Here is an 18,909-nt window from a genome sequence, read left to right as displayed (position 1 = left end):
GTTTGCAAAACTATCCTCAAATGCTCAACATGCTCTGTCTCATCTTTTGAATAAATTAAAATATCATCTATAAACACCACAACAAATTTGTCCAAGTATGGCCGAAATATGCGATTCATTAAATCCATAAACACAGCAGGAGCATTGTCAATTCGAATGGCATAACTAAAAATTCATAATGACCATACCTTGTTCTAAAAACAGTTTTAGACACATCCGACTCTTTTACCCGCAGTTGGTAATACCCAGATCTCATGTCAATCTTTGAAAACCATGTCGCTCCTTTTAGCTGATCAAACAAATCATCAATTCTTGGCAACGGATACTTGTTTTTGATTGTCACCTTGTTTAACTGCCGATAATCAATACACAACCTCATAGAACCATCCTTCTTTTTCACAAATAACACGGGAGCACCCCAAGGTGAAAAACTCGGTCTCACAAAACCTTTATCACCAACTCTTGCAATCTGCGACTTTAATTCCTTCAACTCTGCTGGTGCCATTCTATACGGAGCAATCGAAATCGGAGTGTTCCCGTATCAAATCAATACCAAATTCTACTTCCCGATTTGAGGCAAACCCGGTAATTCTTCCGAAATACGTCGCAAATTCACACACAACCCAAGACTGATTCAACTTTCTTTTCAACTTCTTTTGTATTAATTACATACGCCAAATAAGCTTTATAACCCTTTCTCGATATCTTTGAGCCGACATTGAAGAAATCACACTAGGCAATGCCTCGATTTATCCGATTCAACCCGCAGAGTTTCACCATTTTCACACTTTAATTCTATAACCTTTTCTTTGCAATTTATTTTAGCATCATGCAATTTCAACCAATCCATACCCAAAATAACATCATACTCATCAAATGGCAACAACATCAAGTCGGCCGGAAAGTAATGATCCCGAATCATTAAAGGACATTTCTTACATACTTTATCAACAGTCACACATTTGCCTAACGGATTCGACACTCTAATCATAAATTATGTGTTCTCAACAGGTATATTCATACTAGACACCAATTTCATGCACACATATGAATGAGTAGAACCGGGATCAATCAAAGCAATAACATTAACATTATAGAGGGAAAATATACCGGTAATCACATCAGGTGAGGAAGCATCTTAACGCGCTTTAATAGCATAAGTTCTAGCCGGAGCCCTTCCTTCAGGTCTAACCGGTGCATCCCTGGCTACATTCTTACTGCTTGTTTCACTTCCAGCTTTTCTCGGATACCTTCCCCTCGAGTCTGCACCACTAGCTTTTACAGTCTAAAATTTTTCTTTCTCACTCTATCTCAAGCGCTCTCTAATAAAATGATCCGAGAACCACATCGAAAACATTCATTTGCTCTGCACGGACCAAAATGATTTCTACCACACCGGCACTTTCGGGTTTAACAAATCTCGAGTTCCCTACACCGGCTCAGAAGTATTCGAGATTTAGGACCCACATTTTGCTTCTTATAATTCCCATATGATTGTCCAAATGAAGCTTGGGAACGAGGATTCATATTCCTTGACTTTCTAGGTTCTTTGTGAAAATGAACTACTCATCGGTCTTTTCTTCCAATTTCTAGTCTCACCCTCTACCTTTTCTTTTCTTTAAGTAGTTCTTCACCTTGCAAGCTCGATCAACCAAGACTACCATTTCTTTTAGTTCAAGGATCCCGACAAATACTTTAATGTCTTCGTTGAGCCCGTCTTCAAATCGTCGGCACATCTTGGCTTCAGAGGAACATATTCCTTGGCATACTTACTCAATCGAACAAACTCTCTTTCATATTCGAGATGTCATATTACCTTGCTTCACTCAAGAAACTCTTTACATTTCGATCAATAAATCTTTCACTAATATATTTCTTCCGAAACTCTTCTTGAAAAAATTCCCAAGTTATTTTCTCTTTCGGTACCACCGAAATCAATGTCTTCCACCAATTATAAGCTGAATCCCTCAACAAAGATATAGCGCATTTTAAACATTCTTTAGGTTTACAAGATAATTCATCAAATACCCGATAGAATTCTCAAGCCGAACTCGCTTTCTCATCATCATCAATATTTGCTTTAAATTCTTCTACCCTTGCTTGCGAATTCTATCAACTGGAGTTCGTGAAATTTCATCGATCCATACCTTGAGGCATCGGGGTACAGGTTGAGGAATTGGGGAGGTGGGGAGGTCGTACATTTGGGTTCGTCTGAACGAACTCAATGTACCATGCACTCATCATTTGGAGAAAGGCTTCCGATCCTTTCTCCTCCTCCCCGACCAACAAGAGGGGTGGGTTTTCAATCACGCGCTCCTTCAATGAGCTGCCGCGTATTACTCTCTTTCATCTGCCACACTGGATCAGATCCATTTACTATATATAAAAAATTCATTTAAAAAGGTCAGAAGTCGTCACACTATCACAATTCATACATATGGCATGTATAGCAAAATCCGTACATACAACACGTAGTCCGAGAACCGACTAAACCTGGCTCTGATACCACTAAATGTAACGCCCCCACGCCCGAGACCATCGCTGGAGTCGAGTATGAGGTGTTACTAAGCTTAGTTTAACATTTTTAGAACTTTGGATTATTGTTTCTACATTCACAGCTTTTAAGCTACTTGCGTCACAGTCACAAGAAAAATCATATCTCGAGTTAGAAAACTCGAAATCAAGATCCGTAAATTTTTCCTGAATCTAGACTCATATACCTATCTACTAATTTTTTTCTAGAATTTTTAGTTGGGCCAATTAGTACAGTTTATTAGTTAAAGTTACCCCTGTTTCAGGACTCGACTGGTCTGACCTCTGTTTACTACGAACCACATTTCTCCCTGTAAAAAATTCATATGACTATGAGATTTGTTTATACTAAGACTAGACTCAAAAAGGATTCTGAGGATATAAAATATACCACCTAATTATATCTTTATAATTTATGATGAATTTCTAAAGTTGGAACAGGTGATTCAAAAACTGCTATGACCCTGTTTCACTAAAATTCAAATATCTTCTAACATATAATTCCTTTACCTGTTTCATTTGTTTCATATGAAACTAGACATAATAAGATTCAATTTGATATGTATTCCATCACCAAATTCAATTGCTATGATTTTTAGTAAATTTCCAAACTCGCATCAGTGTTGCTGCAGTATTCTGTTTATGGCAAATTTCATCCTTTTTATGAGTTTTTATGCACTAAGTATCTTAATAGTTTTCCTTAACATCAAACATAATCTACACTAACCATTTTCATAATTTATCATGATCAAGCATTTCCTCAACCATTCCACAACCATACCATAAGATCATTTACACAAAATAGGTATATTGCTATACATGCCATACTTAAATTTACAAGCCATTTACCAAAAGTCTTTCGGATAGTGTGATGAGCCTTGACCTATCCCGACTCTGAGCTGGCTTGTCCAAAACTACAATGAGTAAGAAGGAGGAGTAAGCATAAATGCTTAGTAAGTTCATATGCAAATAATAAGTAACATAACAAACAAATATACCAATCAACATTAGCATGTATCACTAAAACACATATCACATTTTTAATCATTTTCATCATCTTATTACCTTATCGTGGTTGTATCAATACTCAACCCGAGGGTTAAATACATACCTGTCCAAAATATCCATTTCACATCACTTACCAATACGTCTCTTTACATCTCGAATATTCCTCCATTTGAGTAGAACTTTACCCGTTGAACACATCGGAATATAATTCGGATACATGGATAATTTGCATATAAGTGCCACATATTCAATCAAGCAATCATGTAACCCGCCCATAAGCGAACTCGGACTCAACTCAACGAGCTCGGGCGTTCGCATCCATAAGTGAACTCGGACTCAACTCAACGAGTTTGGATGCCTAGTTACATCTCACGAACTCGGACTCAACTCAACGAGTTCGGACATTCGCATCCATAAGTGAACTCAGACTCAACTCAACGAGTTCGGATGCTCAACCATCCTAGTGACATGTCACTTGTATCCTAATCTATTCCTAAGGTTCAAACGGGCTTTTTCCTCGAACACTTATCCTTGCCGTCTTCCGTAGAATGCCGAAATCAATACTCGATAACAATTATATTTAACAAGTAGTTCACATAATTTACATATTATTTTAAATTAACCACAAAGCATACATTTCATAATAAAATTCAGCTTAACATATAATTAACATCAATAACTTAAAAATAACCATTATGCTACATTATTTACACATGAACTTACCTTGGTACCAAAATACAAAGATTTTGCAATTTAGTCCACAATCTTTTCTTTTCCTCGATTGAGGTCGATTCCACGCCTTTCTTGATCTAAAATAACACATTTAGCTTATTTAATACTCACATTATCAAATTAATCCTTAACTCAAATTTTGGCAAAATTACAATTTTACCCTAAACTTTTGCATATTTACATTTTTGCCCCTAGGCTCTGGATTAAACTTTATTCCTTATTCTTATGTTTTACAACATGCTGATCACTTTTCTCTTCTATGGCAACATCAAATTCTCACTCTAACATGTACTTGTGGCTATTAGGTATTTTTACCGATTAAGCCATTTTACTGCTTTTGCTTAAAATCTAGTAGTACAAGTTGTCTAACATAATTTAAAACTTCATATTCTATCATAAAACATCAAAATACACAAATTTCACCTATGGGTATTTTTCCAAATATAAACCCTAGGTTAAATTATTGCTAACATAAGCTTTATCGAGTTACCGGATCTCAAAACGTAAAAATCATTAAAAAGCGGGCTTGGAATCACTTACTATGGAGCTTAGAAGCTTGAAACAAACCCTAGCTATGGAGAACCCTTGAAATTTCGGCCTAATGAAGAAGATGGACAAAATTGGCTTTTAATTTTGTTTTAATTCATTTTAATAACTAAATGACCAAAATACCCTTACTACTAAACTTTCCAAAATGCCTTCCATGTCCTAATTTTGTCCATGAACTTAAAATTGGTCAAATTGCTATTTAAGACCTCCTCATTAATATTCCAAAACAATTTCATACTAAAACTTCTAGAATGCAAGTTTTGCAACTTATTCGATTTAGTCCCTACTTTCAATTTAAGCACTTTAGGCATAGAATTTCATCACGAAATTTTCACACAATCATGCAATCATATCATAAACCTCAAAATAATTATAAAATAATTATTTCTATCTCGGATTTATGGTCACGAAACCACTATTCCGATTAGGCCCTAATTCGGGATATTACACATTAAACCTATTAGAAATTCAAAGGATACTCAGGTGAATAACATCAATAATCCATCAAATCATTATCATTTATACTCTTTCGAGTCATAATCGGCAAGCTCCTCTTGCGCTGATGAACAGTAAGCTCTATCGAGCTGAACAATAAGCTCATACAAGCTGAAACGGTAAGCTCCAATGTGCCGATAACAGTAAGCTCTTACGAGCTGATATATAGGTAAGCTCTTACGAGTTGTGGTGAGTCTACAACAAATGCAGGAGGTCGACCAAAATGGTAATCCCAGTAACATGTCACTCGTATCCAATGAATTCATACGGTTAAAACAGTGATCAGTACCTAATACATTATATCAATAAGGCATTTATACTTCAAATAGTTCCATTATACACATTCATTTCAATAATTACAAGTATATAAAAGTTTGATTCTAATTATACGAACTTACCTCGTATCTCCGGATAAAATTATCGACTATTCGTCCACTTTTCGTTTTCCCTGATCTAGTTCCGGTATTTGCTTTTCTTGATCTATATAATATCAAATTAACTTATTCAAATGTTCATTCAATTCAATTTAGCCTAAAACATTCATTTTGGCTAATTTACAATTTTACCCCTAGACTTTTGATTACTTTGTAATTTAGTCCTTAATACATAAAAATGCAAAATTGCACAATTAAGACATAACCCATGATAACCAAATTTACTATGTATTATTAGCAGGCCATATCTTTTTTTATTTCACACTTTTAACCACATAATTTTACATTTTCTCAATTTAATCCCTAATTGACATTTTTGTCAAAAATCACTTAACAAAACTTATATATCTATCACGAAACCTTCATAATATATCATTAAACATTTAAAAAACCAAGCATTCAATAATGGCATCATTCAAAATCTATAGTAGTTTTGAAAACGAAGGTACGAGCTAGCTAGATTAAGCTGCAACGAGCTCAAAAACGTAGAAATCATTTAAAATCGAGTCAAAACCGTACCTTAATTGACAAAGGAAGCTTGGCCAAATGTCTAGCCCTAAAAAGGGTTGCTTTTCTTTGTAAATTTTCGGCAAGAAGATGAATGGAAAGAAAATATTGGTTTTTGTTTTACTGGTTTTAACTTTAATTACCAATTTACTCATTTAACCTTTAAAAATATTTAAAACTACACCATTTGCCATGCTATCATCATCCACTAACCATAATTGGCCTATTTATCACTTAAAGACCTTTACTTTAAAGTTTCGTAGCTATTTGACACTTTTAGCTAATAGAACACAAGTTTTACGCTTGACACAATTTAGTCCTTTTTACCAAATTAAGCATTTAAACAATAAAATTCCTTAATGAAACTTTCACATAATAATAAAATAAAATAAATATTTTGACTTTGGATTTGTGGTCCTGAAACCAGTGTTTTGATTTGACCTAAAAACGGGCAGTTATAAAATCCCTAAATAGCATTTTCATCAAAAATCACTTAACAAAACATGAAAATCTAACATCTAAGTTTCATAATTCATCATCAACCATCACAAAGCTCATAAATTCAACAATGGCACTTCAAAAAATCATTAACAAATTCAAAAATTAGGGCATGGGCTAGCTAGTACTCAAAGCAACGATCACAAAAACATAGAAATAATCAAAAACTGAGCTCAAAACCTACCTCAATCAAGCTAGGGAACTGGAAAATTTCCAAAGCTTCAAACCCTATCTTCATTTCTCATTTTCGATTGTAAAAAGATGAGAATGAATTAATGGATTTGTTTTGTTTAACTAAAACATATGTTAATTTCTAATTTACTAATTTGACCTTAGTTTAAAACATTAATAGACATCAAATTTATGCCCATTTATGTCCATTCCCACTATCAATGGTCTATTTAAAACATAAGGACCTTTCATTTAATAAGCCATAGCAATTAGACACTTTTAACTTATAGCAAACTACTTTTGCATTTTACGCGATTAAGTCTTTTTTTCAAATTAATCACTTAAACGATAAAATTAGCTCACAAAATTTTTACACATATAAAATCACATGCTGTAAACACCAAAGATAATATTAAAATAATTTTTGGACCTTATATTTGTGGTTACAATTTTCTCATGGTATGTTACCTGCAGTAGGTAGTGGTAGATCTTGCATATGCTATTGCTGATGCTGATTTCTTCTGATTATTATCTCTGAATTTGTGGCTGCTACAATAGGCGTGCCCCCTACTACGAGTCATACACTAACTCACAAAAGAAGAGATTAGTAACAATAAATAAATTTGTATCTATAACTGAGAAATTTCCTAATTGTTCTTTTACATGCAAAAATTAAAATTAACCTAGTGACATTGCGTCCCCCGGCAACAAGTCCAACAATTTGACTGCCTCTGGATGTACTAACGTCTAGAGTGTGAATATTGCAATAAAATATAGAAAGACAAGGCGGTATCTGCAAGTATACGCGTCAAGTTGTAATATAATTTTACAACGAAGTAGGTGAGTACTCTGAGGATCGTAGCTAAGGGAGGCAAGTGCTAGATCAATTCTAACCTAAACACTAAAAGATCAAATTAATATTTTTAAATTAATTATAGTACAAATATATGAAATAAAGGATTGTTAGGATTTTATAATAATAGTAATAAAAACAAAATAACATAAAAAGATAAAATTCAAGATATTAAAAAGAGAATATAAATCAAATCTAATTTTGGGTGATTAGATCACTTTAGTAATCTCCGTCAACTGTCGTTTTGGGTTTCTCGTCAATCAACTAGCCGTTACCTTAGCAGGATCTTCTGATCTTCCACTAAAATAATCAGTCAAGAACTACTTGTCTTCCGACCTCACAGTTTAGACTAGCTTGGGATTAAGGTGTTGAAAGATAGGCAATACCAATTTTGGGTTAACTACCACCTTGATGACTTCTTAGGTTGTCAGGCCTAGGGTTTATTTAACATTCTTCCTTTCCCAAATAGTTGGTCCATTGAGTAACCCTACAAAATAGTTAACAGATCATTCCTCCACTCGCCAATCCCTCATAGAAGAATTAGTTCCTCATGGCTTCCATAGACAATATATAATCGATGTAAAGAGAAAGCATGCTAATTAAATCGACAAGATAGAGTAAAAAAAAGAGCCTGATTGTATTGAGATTAAGCATGAATCCATAGAGTTTGAATACTTTCACAATTTAGATCTTTTGATATGAACAAGAACAATTGAAATAAATCTAAAACTCTAAGAAAGAAAGGAAGCTAAACTAAATTTACAAGAGAGAACCTGGGCTAAAGAAATGATGTTCATAACAAGTGAAAAATGAGCCTATTTTTAGCTTACAGGTGGCCGTCGTCCTTAACCCTAGGTAAGTTGACGTTCCCAAGCTTAAAGTTTAATTGTGGAGACCAAAATACCTATGCTTCGTGTGTTGTTTCCGTCACAGAGTTAATGTCAAGACAAACCACGACCTATGTCATAAAAAAGCTACCAATATACTCCTCTACAACTATTGTAACGCCCCAATTTTCAGGAATTTTAAAAATGTTGGAAAAATTTGAAAATTCTGTATCCTGTTTGTTTGTCGTAGGATTAAGTACGTTAGTGGGCCTCTAGAAGGCCCAAGCTTAAGGTAAAACCCGGTAGTTTTAATTAATTTTAATTCCATAAGAAAAAGGGGTTCTGGTTAACAGGGGTCTTAAATATTATTTGGGTAAAATAAGACATAAGGAAGCAAGTGGCAAAGTGGCATGTGACGCCACTGGCAAGGCTATAAAGGTGGCGTGTGGATGCTAGGGAGAGCTGAGGTTCAAGTCACAATGACAACATATTAAGGGAATTATTATTTTTATGTTCAGAAAAGGTAAGCAGTGGAACTGAAGTGAAAGTCTGTCAGGAGAGGATTTAGGAGTTGATAAGGGATAGGATTTAGGAGTTGATAAGGGATAGGATTTAGGAGCAGATAAGGGAGGAAATCTAGGAGCTGATCAAGGCACAAGAGGTGGCCGGCCAAGGGACTTTAGCATGGGAATTTCGGCTAGGGTTAGTGCCAGATAAATTCAAAGATTAGTGGTAAGTGGTGCCATTTCGACCATTCTCTTCTTCTTTTCTTTTTCTCTTCTCTCCATCCACTTATTCTTTTCTTCTTCTTTTCCCCATAGCCGAATCCTTCAACCACCCTACTCTATACCACCTTCCTTCCATTATTTTTAAGACTATAGCCGATTGCCTCAAATCCCGAAATCCCAAAAACTTGATTCCTTTTGTACCAATTTTTCCCTAGCCAAATCTCTTATTTTTCTCATCATCTTTGGCTGATTCTCTCAACCTCAAAACTCTAGGTTTCTATTGACAATACCACAAGTAAAAACCCTTATATTTTATCTTTCTCTACACTTTTGCAAAAAGCCAAAACTCCAACACTATCCTAGGGACATAGCCGAATACTGAGATCACTGAGGGCTTGACTTTTGTTATTGTTTGAGGGCTTAGAACTGCATCAGAATCAAGTAGGAACTAAGGGGGAACATTGACTGGAAGAATCGGTGGTAAGTCTTTCCAACTTAGTCTATCTTGCATATTTTAAGAAAAGCCGGAATCCCTAAAAGGTTAGGGAGGTTGTCATTTTTTTGGACTTGTAGCCCTAAGGGGTTGTGATAATAGTATTATTTTGGTAATAGTGTGATTAAGAGGCTGTTGATCAAAGGCTTGGACAAGTGGAGCGAACGGATCTGGATCGAGACACTATTTTCAGCAAAGGTAGGAACGCTAAGGCCTAAGGTGTTGTTGGCCGAATATGGTAAGAAGTTAATATGTTGTTCGTTTCGATAGTAAGATTAACGTGGTAGTATTATAATTCTAGGCAGTTCATGCGTGGATCTTGTCAGCGAATCGTCATAAAACAGGCGTGTAACTAACACCCGCTTATAGACTAGATCGGCAAAAGTCGAAAAGCTGAAATACCGAAATGCCGAAAAGCCAGTATTTTGTGGGCTGGAAAGTGTGCGAATGCTTGTAAGAAAGACTGATTAACGTATTTGGTAAATTCAAGTGTTAAGACTGTAGAATGCGATATTTTGTGCATTATGACGTTTTGGGCTTAATGGGCCTAAACTTGGCTAATGGGCCAACAGGCCAATTTTGGTTAAAAGACGAGGTAAGTGCTTCCAAATACTTGGTAACGCTAAAACGGGCATGAAACCCTAGCCATAGGTTATAATTACTGAAATACCTTATGCATGCAAAATTACCATTATACCCCTATATGTAAATTGACCATTATACCCTTAGGGTTATTTTTGACTAAAAAGCATGATGACCTGATTCTGTATGATGTATGCCATGATTGTGAATCTGTGCATGGGGACATGGGTTATATTATGGAGGAAGCGTCCGGTGGCTATGCCACAAATTATTCGATCCGGTGGCTCGCCACATATATATCTGATACGGTGGCTCTGCCACGATTATATGTATCTGGTGACTCAGTCACATTATCTGTTCTGGCAGCCATGCTACATATTTTTGAGGCGTGTAGTGGTTGGGTGGGTCAAGTAGTCTCCCCCCATGGTGAAAGGTTGGTAAGGGGGTGTCTGTGGATGGTTATGGGTTGGGTTCGCATATACATGAAATATCGATCGATCATTATGGGCCTATGGGCTTAATTACAGATTCGCTGCAGGCTAAGGCCAATTTATTACATTTACGTGGTTTGAACCGTTATGGGCTATGGTTGGGTTAATTTTACACTGAGTTTCCCAAACTTATCCCTATTTTCATCCATGCGGTAATCCCCAACCATAGTGGGCTTGGAGCTACGAGGGATTCGGAGTGGCCACTGCTCGCAATATGGATTTCTTCTGGTGATTTGGACTTCAATTTTCTTTACTTTGATGATTTGGGTTTTGTTATGTAATAAGGTCGCTTATAATTATTTTTTTTGGGGGGGGGTTTGATTTATAACTTATCATGATGATCTTAAATTATATTAACTATCAAAATGGGCTAGATTTAGGGTTCGTTTTCCAAAAACATAAACTGATTTCAAAGTAACACGATCTAGAACAAGGCTTCTACTATGATAACGTTTTCCCAAAATTAGATATGCTTTATTTTAAAATGAACATAATTACAATGGTAACTTAAAAGAAATACACGATGTTGGAGTGTGGCAAGGGTGGTGTGCATGTCTAGGATTGGATCCGAAAGAGCTTGGTACTTAAGCAGTCCGATGGACTCACCTCCTCATTTTCGGTTTCCTACCTGGTGCATAGCTTCCATTCACTTTAACCCTTAATGAATTAATCCTTTGAACATCAAGTACGATTTTCTGAACTTAGAACGGAAAAATATTTTTAACATTTTTTGATGTGGCACGTCGGATCCGGTCATACCGTCTAGGCCGGGTTTGGGGTGTTATAACATCTAGGCAGGGTTTGGGGTGTTACATTTAGTGGTATCAGAGCTAAGTTGCAACAAATCGGCTGTGGAATGGGTTTACAAAAACGAAGATTTCAAAAAAAAATTTGTTTTTAAAATCTGGACTTCTGAAGGTGGCATTCCGAATCTCCAGCCCGAGCCTATAAGTATTCTGAATATATTCTGAATTATCTATCTGTACTGAAACTTTACTAGAATACTCTAGATAGGATGCTACTGAAATCCTAGAAAAGCTTGCTAAAAGACTGAAACTGTAGCTAGACATCGATTCTACGAAAACCAACTCTGAATTACTGTCTAAATCATAAAACATTTGTAATAAACATTGGAATGATATTAATGCATAAAATTCATAATCAAATAATACGATATGAGTACAAGAGCCACTCATGGAAGAGGCCGAGGACGTGGCCGAGGAAGGGCTCGAGCGGTATTTCATCTTCGGGACATATGCCAGCGGTAGATGCACCGGTACCATCGGCAACAGAAGTGGAGTCTCATGATCGTGGTACCGGGGATGACGCCCTGTCGGAGGCTATGCTTCAAGTTCTGGAAAGGGTTGCCGGGGCAAGTTTGGACAACGGAAATCGAGGATCGATTTCTGAACGACTCTGACCTAACGGAGCGGAGATCTTTAGGGGCGTATCTGGTGTAGCCCCGAATATGGCAGAATATTGGTTAGAGGCCACAGAACAAATTATGGATGACTTGGATTGCTCGGTGGAGCAGAAGCTGAAGGGGGCCGTATCGCTGCTGCAAGATGAGGCTTATCAGTGGTGGCTCACCGTGAGGGATGGAACCCCAGCTGATAGGGTTACTTGGGAGCTGTTTAAGACAGCCTTTAAAGGAAAGTACGTCGGGGCAAGTTATGTGGATGCCCGCAGGAAGGAATTCCTGAATCTAGTCCAAGGATGTAAAACTATTGCTGAGTATGAGGCTGAGTTTCTGAGGTTGAGCCGGTATGCCGTGGGCATAGTTGCTACGGAATATGAGTGAAGTGTGCGCTTCGAGGATGGTCTTAGGGATGACCTGAGGGTGCTGATTGCTCCGCAGAGGGAGTGAGATTTTGCGGTCTTGGTGGAGAAGACAAATATAGCAAAGGAGGTTAAGCAGGCTGAAAAGCAGAATCGGGAGAAGGATCGAAACTGTTTTTGGAGGGATTCAGGACCCTCGGGTGGTGCCAATAAGAATATTAAGAGAGCAAGAGTAGAGGAACCAGTGCGAGCAGTGCCGATGAATGTGGTTAGACCACCAATCTGTGGAGACTGTGGTAAGGTACATTTGGGCGAGTGTAGGAAACGTTCCGATGCTTGTTTCCGATGCGGATCTATGGAGCATAGAGTTAAGGACTGCCCACAGAGAGCTGATCAGGCTCAGGTTGCTGTACAGAGGGTTGTTCAACCTGCGAGAGGTGGACCACAACCACCGAGAGGACGTGGACAAGGTAGGGGTGGAAATGGAAATGGAAATGGTCAAGGTCGAGGGGCGCCTGGCAGGGGTGCCGGAAATGTTGAGGCTCGACAGCCAGCGTTGGTGTATGCGGCTCATCGTCGAGAGGAGGGCAACGCACCTAACGTCATAACTGGTACGTTTTTGGTTTCTAGCATGCCATATACTGCTTTGGTGGATATTGGATCTACTCATTCCTATGTTGCATGTGCCATATCTGGGTCATTGGGAGTGCATTCTGAAAAGATAGTGAGTGGGGTCTCTGTGTTAAGTCCTTTGGGCAACTCGGTTAGGGTAGACAAACTGTATAGGGAGGTACCCCTAGAAACTCAAGGTAGAATCTTTCCTGGAGATCTAATGGAGTTACCGTTCGAAGAGTTTGACCTCATTCTGGGAATGGACTGGCTTGTTAAGCATAGGGCGACTTTGGATTGTGCTGCAAAATGAATGGTGTTAAGGACCACGGAGGGTGAGGAGGTTATGATGATAGGTGAGTGAAGGGATTATTTGTCTAATTTGGTGTCAGCATTGAGGGCCGAAAAGTGGATTCAGAAAGGTTGTGAGGTCTATTTGGCATTCGTAAGCCAGTCGGAAGAGAAGAGATTGACAGTGGATAAGGTCAGGACTGTAAAGGAGTTTCAAGATGTTTTTCTGGAGGAGCTTCCGGGATTACCTCCAAACCGAGAAGTGGAGTTTGGAATCAACTTGTTGCCTGGAACGGCGCCAGTGTCTATCGCACCGTATAGGATGGCACCGAAGGAGTTGGTGGAGCTAAAGGCACAAATTCAAGAGTTGTTGGATATGAGCTTTATTAGGCCAAGCGTGTCTCCATGGGGAGCACCGGTGTTATTCGTGAAGAAGAAGGATGGTACAATACGGATGTACATTGATTATCGCCAGTTGAAAAAACTGACAATTAAGAATAAGTATCCACTGCCAAGGATTGACGATCTGTTTGACCAGCTTAAGGGGGCTTCTGTATTTTCTAAGATCGACCTTAGATCTGGATGTCATCAGTTAAGGGTCAAGGAGACGGATATCCATAAGACAGCATTCAGGACTCGGTATGGTCATTACGAATTTCTGGTTATGCCATTTGGGCTGACGAACACTCCTGCGACATTTATGGATCTAATGAATCGGGTGTTTCAACCATTTCTGGATCAATTCGTAGTTGTTTTTATTGACGATATTCTGGTATATTCTGAAACGGAAGTAAAGCATGATGAGCATCTCCGTATAGTGCTACAAGTGTTAAGGAAAAAAGAACTTTATGCAAAGTTCAGCAAGTGTGAATTCTGGTTGAGGGAGGTAACTATCTTAGGACATGTGGTCTCTGCTGAGGGGATTAAAGTGGATCCTCGAAAAATTGAAGTAGTTTTAGAGTGGAAGCCGCCTAGGTCAGTATCAGAGATACAGAGTTTCCTGGGATTGGCAGGATACTACAGAAGGTTTGTGGAAGGTTTTTTAGTGTTGGCTGCACCTCTGACTAAACTCATAAGGAAAGGGGTACCGTTTGTATGGACTGAGACCCAGCAGGAAGCTTTTGAAAAGTTGAAGAAAGTTTTGACTGAAGCACCTGTGTTAATTCAGCCGGAGTCTGGGAAGGATTTTACTGTGTATAGCGACGCATCACATGTAGGTTTGGGCTACGTGTTAATGCAGGAGGGTAAGGTGGTTGCATATGCGTCACGGCAGCTTAAGCCTCACGAGGGGAACTATCCTACTCATGATTTGGAATTAGCAGCAGTGGTTTTTGCACTTAAGATTTGGAGACATTACCTGTACGGAGAAAGGTGTATTATATACACAGACCATAAGAGTCTTAAGTATTTGTTGACTCAGAAGGAGCTGAACCTTAGGCAAAGGAGATGGATTGAGTTGCTTATGGATTATGACTGTTCAATCGAGTATCACCCAGGAAAGGCTAATGTGGTAGCCGATGCTTTGAGTCGTAGAATCGTATCTGATTTGAGAGCAATGTTTGCTCATTTGAGTTTGTCTGATGATGGTAGTTTGTTGGCTGAATTGCAAGTAAGGCCAACCTGGGTGGACCAGATTAAGGAAAAGCAGTTGGAAGATGAGTCTTTGGTCACTCGTTTTCAACAAGTTAAGGAAGGGAAAACTTCTGAGTTTGGTTTAAATGGTGATGGAGTTCTATGTTTTCAAGGAAGGATTTGTGTTCCGAAGGACCCTGACTTAAGGCAAACAATATTGAAGGAAGCTCATGGGGGACTATGTGCCATGCATCCTGGAGGGAATAAGTTGTATCACGACTTGCGGGAATTGTACTGGTGGCCTGGACTTAAGCGAGAAGTAACGAAGTTTGTAGGAAAATGTTTGACATGCCAACAAGTGAAAGCTGAGTATCAATTACCTTCTGGACTGTTGCAGCCGGTAAAGATACCACTTTGGAAGTGGGAGAGGGTAACCATGGACTTTGTGAGTGGGTTGCCGTTGACAACATCGAAGAAAGACTCGGTATGGGTGATTGTGGATAGGTTGACCAAATCGGCCCATTTCATACCAGTACGTACTGACTTTTCGCTTCAAAAGTTAGCCAAACTGTATGTGGCAGAGATTGTGTGACTTCATGGAGTCCCAGTTTTGATTATCTCTGACCGGGATCCCAAATTCACATCTCGGTTTTGGCAAAAGTTACATGAGGCATTGGGGATGCGGTTGAACTTCAGTACGACTTTCCATCCCCAAACTGATGGTCAGTCAGAAAGGGTTATTCAGATTCTGGAGGACATGTTAAGGGGATGCGTGATTGACTTTCGAGGTAGTTGGAGGACTACTTACCGTTGGCAGAATTTGCATACAGTAACAATTATCAGGCGAGTATTCGAATGGCACCGTATGAAGCACTGTATGGTCGAAGGTGTCGTACATCTAGTTGTTGGGCGGAGCTAGGGGAACGACAAGTTCTTGGACTGAAATTGGTGGCTGATACTGAGGCTAAGGTCAGAATAATTAGGGACCGTTTGAAAGAAGCATCTGATAGGCAAAAATCGTATGCAGATTTGAAGCGTAAGGAGATTGAGTACTCAGTAGGGGCTATAGTCTTTTTAAAGGTTTCTCCTTGGAAGAAGATATTGAGGTGTGGTAAGAAAGGCAAGTTGAGTCCGCGGTTTATTGGGCCTTATCAGGTTTTGAAGCGAGTAGGGCCAGTGGCTTATCAGTTGGAATTGCCTTCAGAACTAGACAAGATTCACGATGTTTTTCATGTCTCCATGTTAAGGCGTTATCGTTCTGATCCTGCTCATGTCGTGCCAGTCGCAGAAATCGACGTTCAAACTGATTTGACCTTCGAGAAGGAGCCTGTGCAGATACTGGCTCAGGATGTTAAGGTCCTCAGAAGGAAATCTGTCCCATTAGTAAAGGTGCTTTGGCGTAATCATGGCAGAGAGGAAGCTACTTGGGAGCTAGAGGAGGCGATGCAGTAACAATACCCTCATCTGTTCGGACCAGGTAAATTTCGAGGACGAAATTTCTTTAAGGAGGGTAGAGTTATAACGCCCCAATTTTCGAGAATTTTAAAAATGTTGGAAAAATTTGAAAATTCTGTGTCCTGTTTGTTTTTCGTAAGATTAAGTACGTTAGTGTGCCTCTAGAAGGCCCAAGCTTAAGGTAAAACCCGGTAGTTTTAATTAATTTTAATTCCATAAGAAAAAGGGGTTCTAGTTAACAGGGGTCTTAAATATTATTTGGGTAAAATAAGACATAAGGAAGCAAGTGGCAAAGTGGCATGTGACGCCACTGGCAAGGCTATAAAAGTGGCGTGTGGATGCTAGGGAGAGCTGAGGTTCAAGTCACAATGACAACATATTAAGGGAATTATTATTTTATGTTCGAAAAAGGTAAGCGATGGGCCAAGTGAAAGTCTGTCAGGAGAGGATTTAGGAGTTGATAAGGGATAGGATTTAGGAGTTGATAAGGGATAAGATTTAGGAGCAGATAAGGGAGGAAATCTAGGAGCTGATCAAGGAACAAGAGGTGGCCGGCCAAGGGACTTTAGCATGGGAATTTCTGCTAGGGTTAGTGCCAGTATAAATTCGGCATTAGTGGTAAGTGGTGCCATTTCCTGACCATTCTCTTCTTCTTTTCTTTTTCTCTTCTCTCCATCCATTTATTCTTTTCTTCTTCTTTTCCCCATAGCCGAATCCTTCAGCCACCCTACTCTATACCACCTTCCTTCCATTATTTTTAAGACTAAAGCCGATTGCCTCAAATCTCGAAATCCCAAAAACTTGACTCCTTTTGTACCGATTTTTCCCTAGCCAAATATCTTATTTTTCTCATCATCTTTGGCCGATTCTCTCAACCTCTAAACCCAGGTTTCTATCGACAATACCACAAGTAAAAACCCTCATATTTTATCTTTTTCAACACTTTTGCAAAAAGCCGAAACTCCCACACTATCCTAGGGACATAGCCCACTGAGATCACTGAGGGCTCGACTTTTGTTATCGTTTGAGGGCTTAGAACTGCATCAGAATCAAGTAGGAACTAAGGGGGAACGTTGACTGGAAGAATCGGTGGTAAGTCTTTCCAACTTAGTCTATCTTGCATATTTTAAGAAAAGCCGGAATCCCTAAAAGGTTAGGGAGGTTGTCATTTTTTTGGACTTGTAGCCCTAAGGGGTTGTGATAATAGTATTATTTTGGTAATAGTGTGATTAAGAGGCTGGTGATCAAGGGCTTGGACAAGTGGAGCGAACGGATCTGGATCGAGACACTATTTTCGGTAAAGGTAGGAACGCTAAGGCCTAAGGTGTTGTTGGCCGAATATGGTAAGAAGTTAATATGTAGTTCGTTTCGGTAGTAAGATTAACGTGGTAGTATTATAATTATAGGCAGTTCGTGCGTGGATCTCGTCAGCGAATCGTCATAAAACAGGTGTGTAACTGACACCCTCTTATAGACTAGATTGGCAAAAGCCGAAAAGCCGAAATGCCGAAAAGCCGGTATTTTGTGGGCTGACGAGTGTGCGAATGCTTGTAAGAAAGACTAATTAACGTATTTGGTAAATTCAAGTGTTAAGACTGTGGAATGCGATATTTTGTGCATTATGACATTTTGGGCTTAATGGGCCTAAACTTGGCTAAGGGGCCAACAGGCCCACTTTGGTTAAAAGACGAGGTAAGTGCTTTCGAATACTTGGTAACGCTAAAACGGGCATGAAACCCTAGCCATAGGTTATAATTACTGAAATACCCTTATGCATGCAAAATTACCATTATACCCCTAGATGTAAATTGACCATTATACCCTTAGGGTTATTTTTGACTAAAAAGTATGATGACCTGATTCTGTATGATGTATGCCATGATTATGAATCTGTGCATGGGGACATGGGTTATATTATGGAGGAAGCGTCCTGGTGGCTATGCCACAAATTATCTGATCTGATGGCTCTGCCACATATATATCTGTTCTGGTGGCTCTGTCATGATTATATGTATCTGGTGACTCTGTCACATTATCTGTGCTGGCAGCCATGCTGCATATTTCTGAGGCGTGTAGCGGTTGGGTGGGTCGAGTAGTCTCCCCACATGGTGAAAGGTTGGTAAGGGGGTGTATGTGGTTGGTTATGGGTTGGGTTCTGCATAAACATGAAATTTCTGATCTGATCTGTTATGGGCCTATGGGCTTAATTCTGTATTTTGTTCAGGGCTAAGGCCAATTTATTCTGTTTCTGTGGTTTGAACCGATATGGGCTATGGTTGGGTTAATTTTACACGCTAAGTTTC

The sequence above is a fragment of the Gossypium arboreum genome, chromosome 13, assembly GCF_025698485.1.
Source record: "Gossypium arboreum isolate Shixiya-1 chromosome 13, ASM2569848v2, whole genome shotgun sequence".
In the NCBI taxonomy this organism is placed as follows: domain Eukaryota; kingdom Viridiplantae; phylum Streptophyta; class Magnoliopsida; order Malvales; family Malvaceae; genus Gossypium; species Gossypium arboreum.
This window is presented reverse-complemented; position numbering follows the sequence as displayed.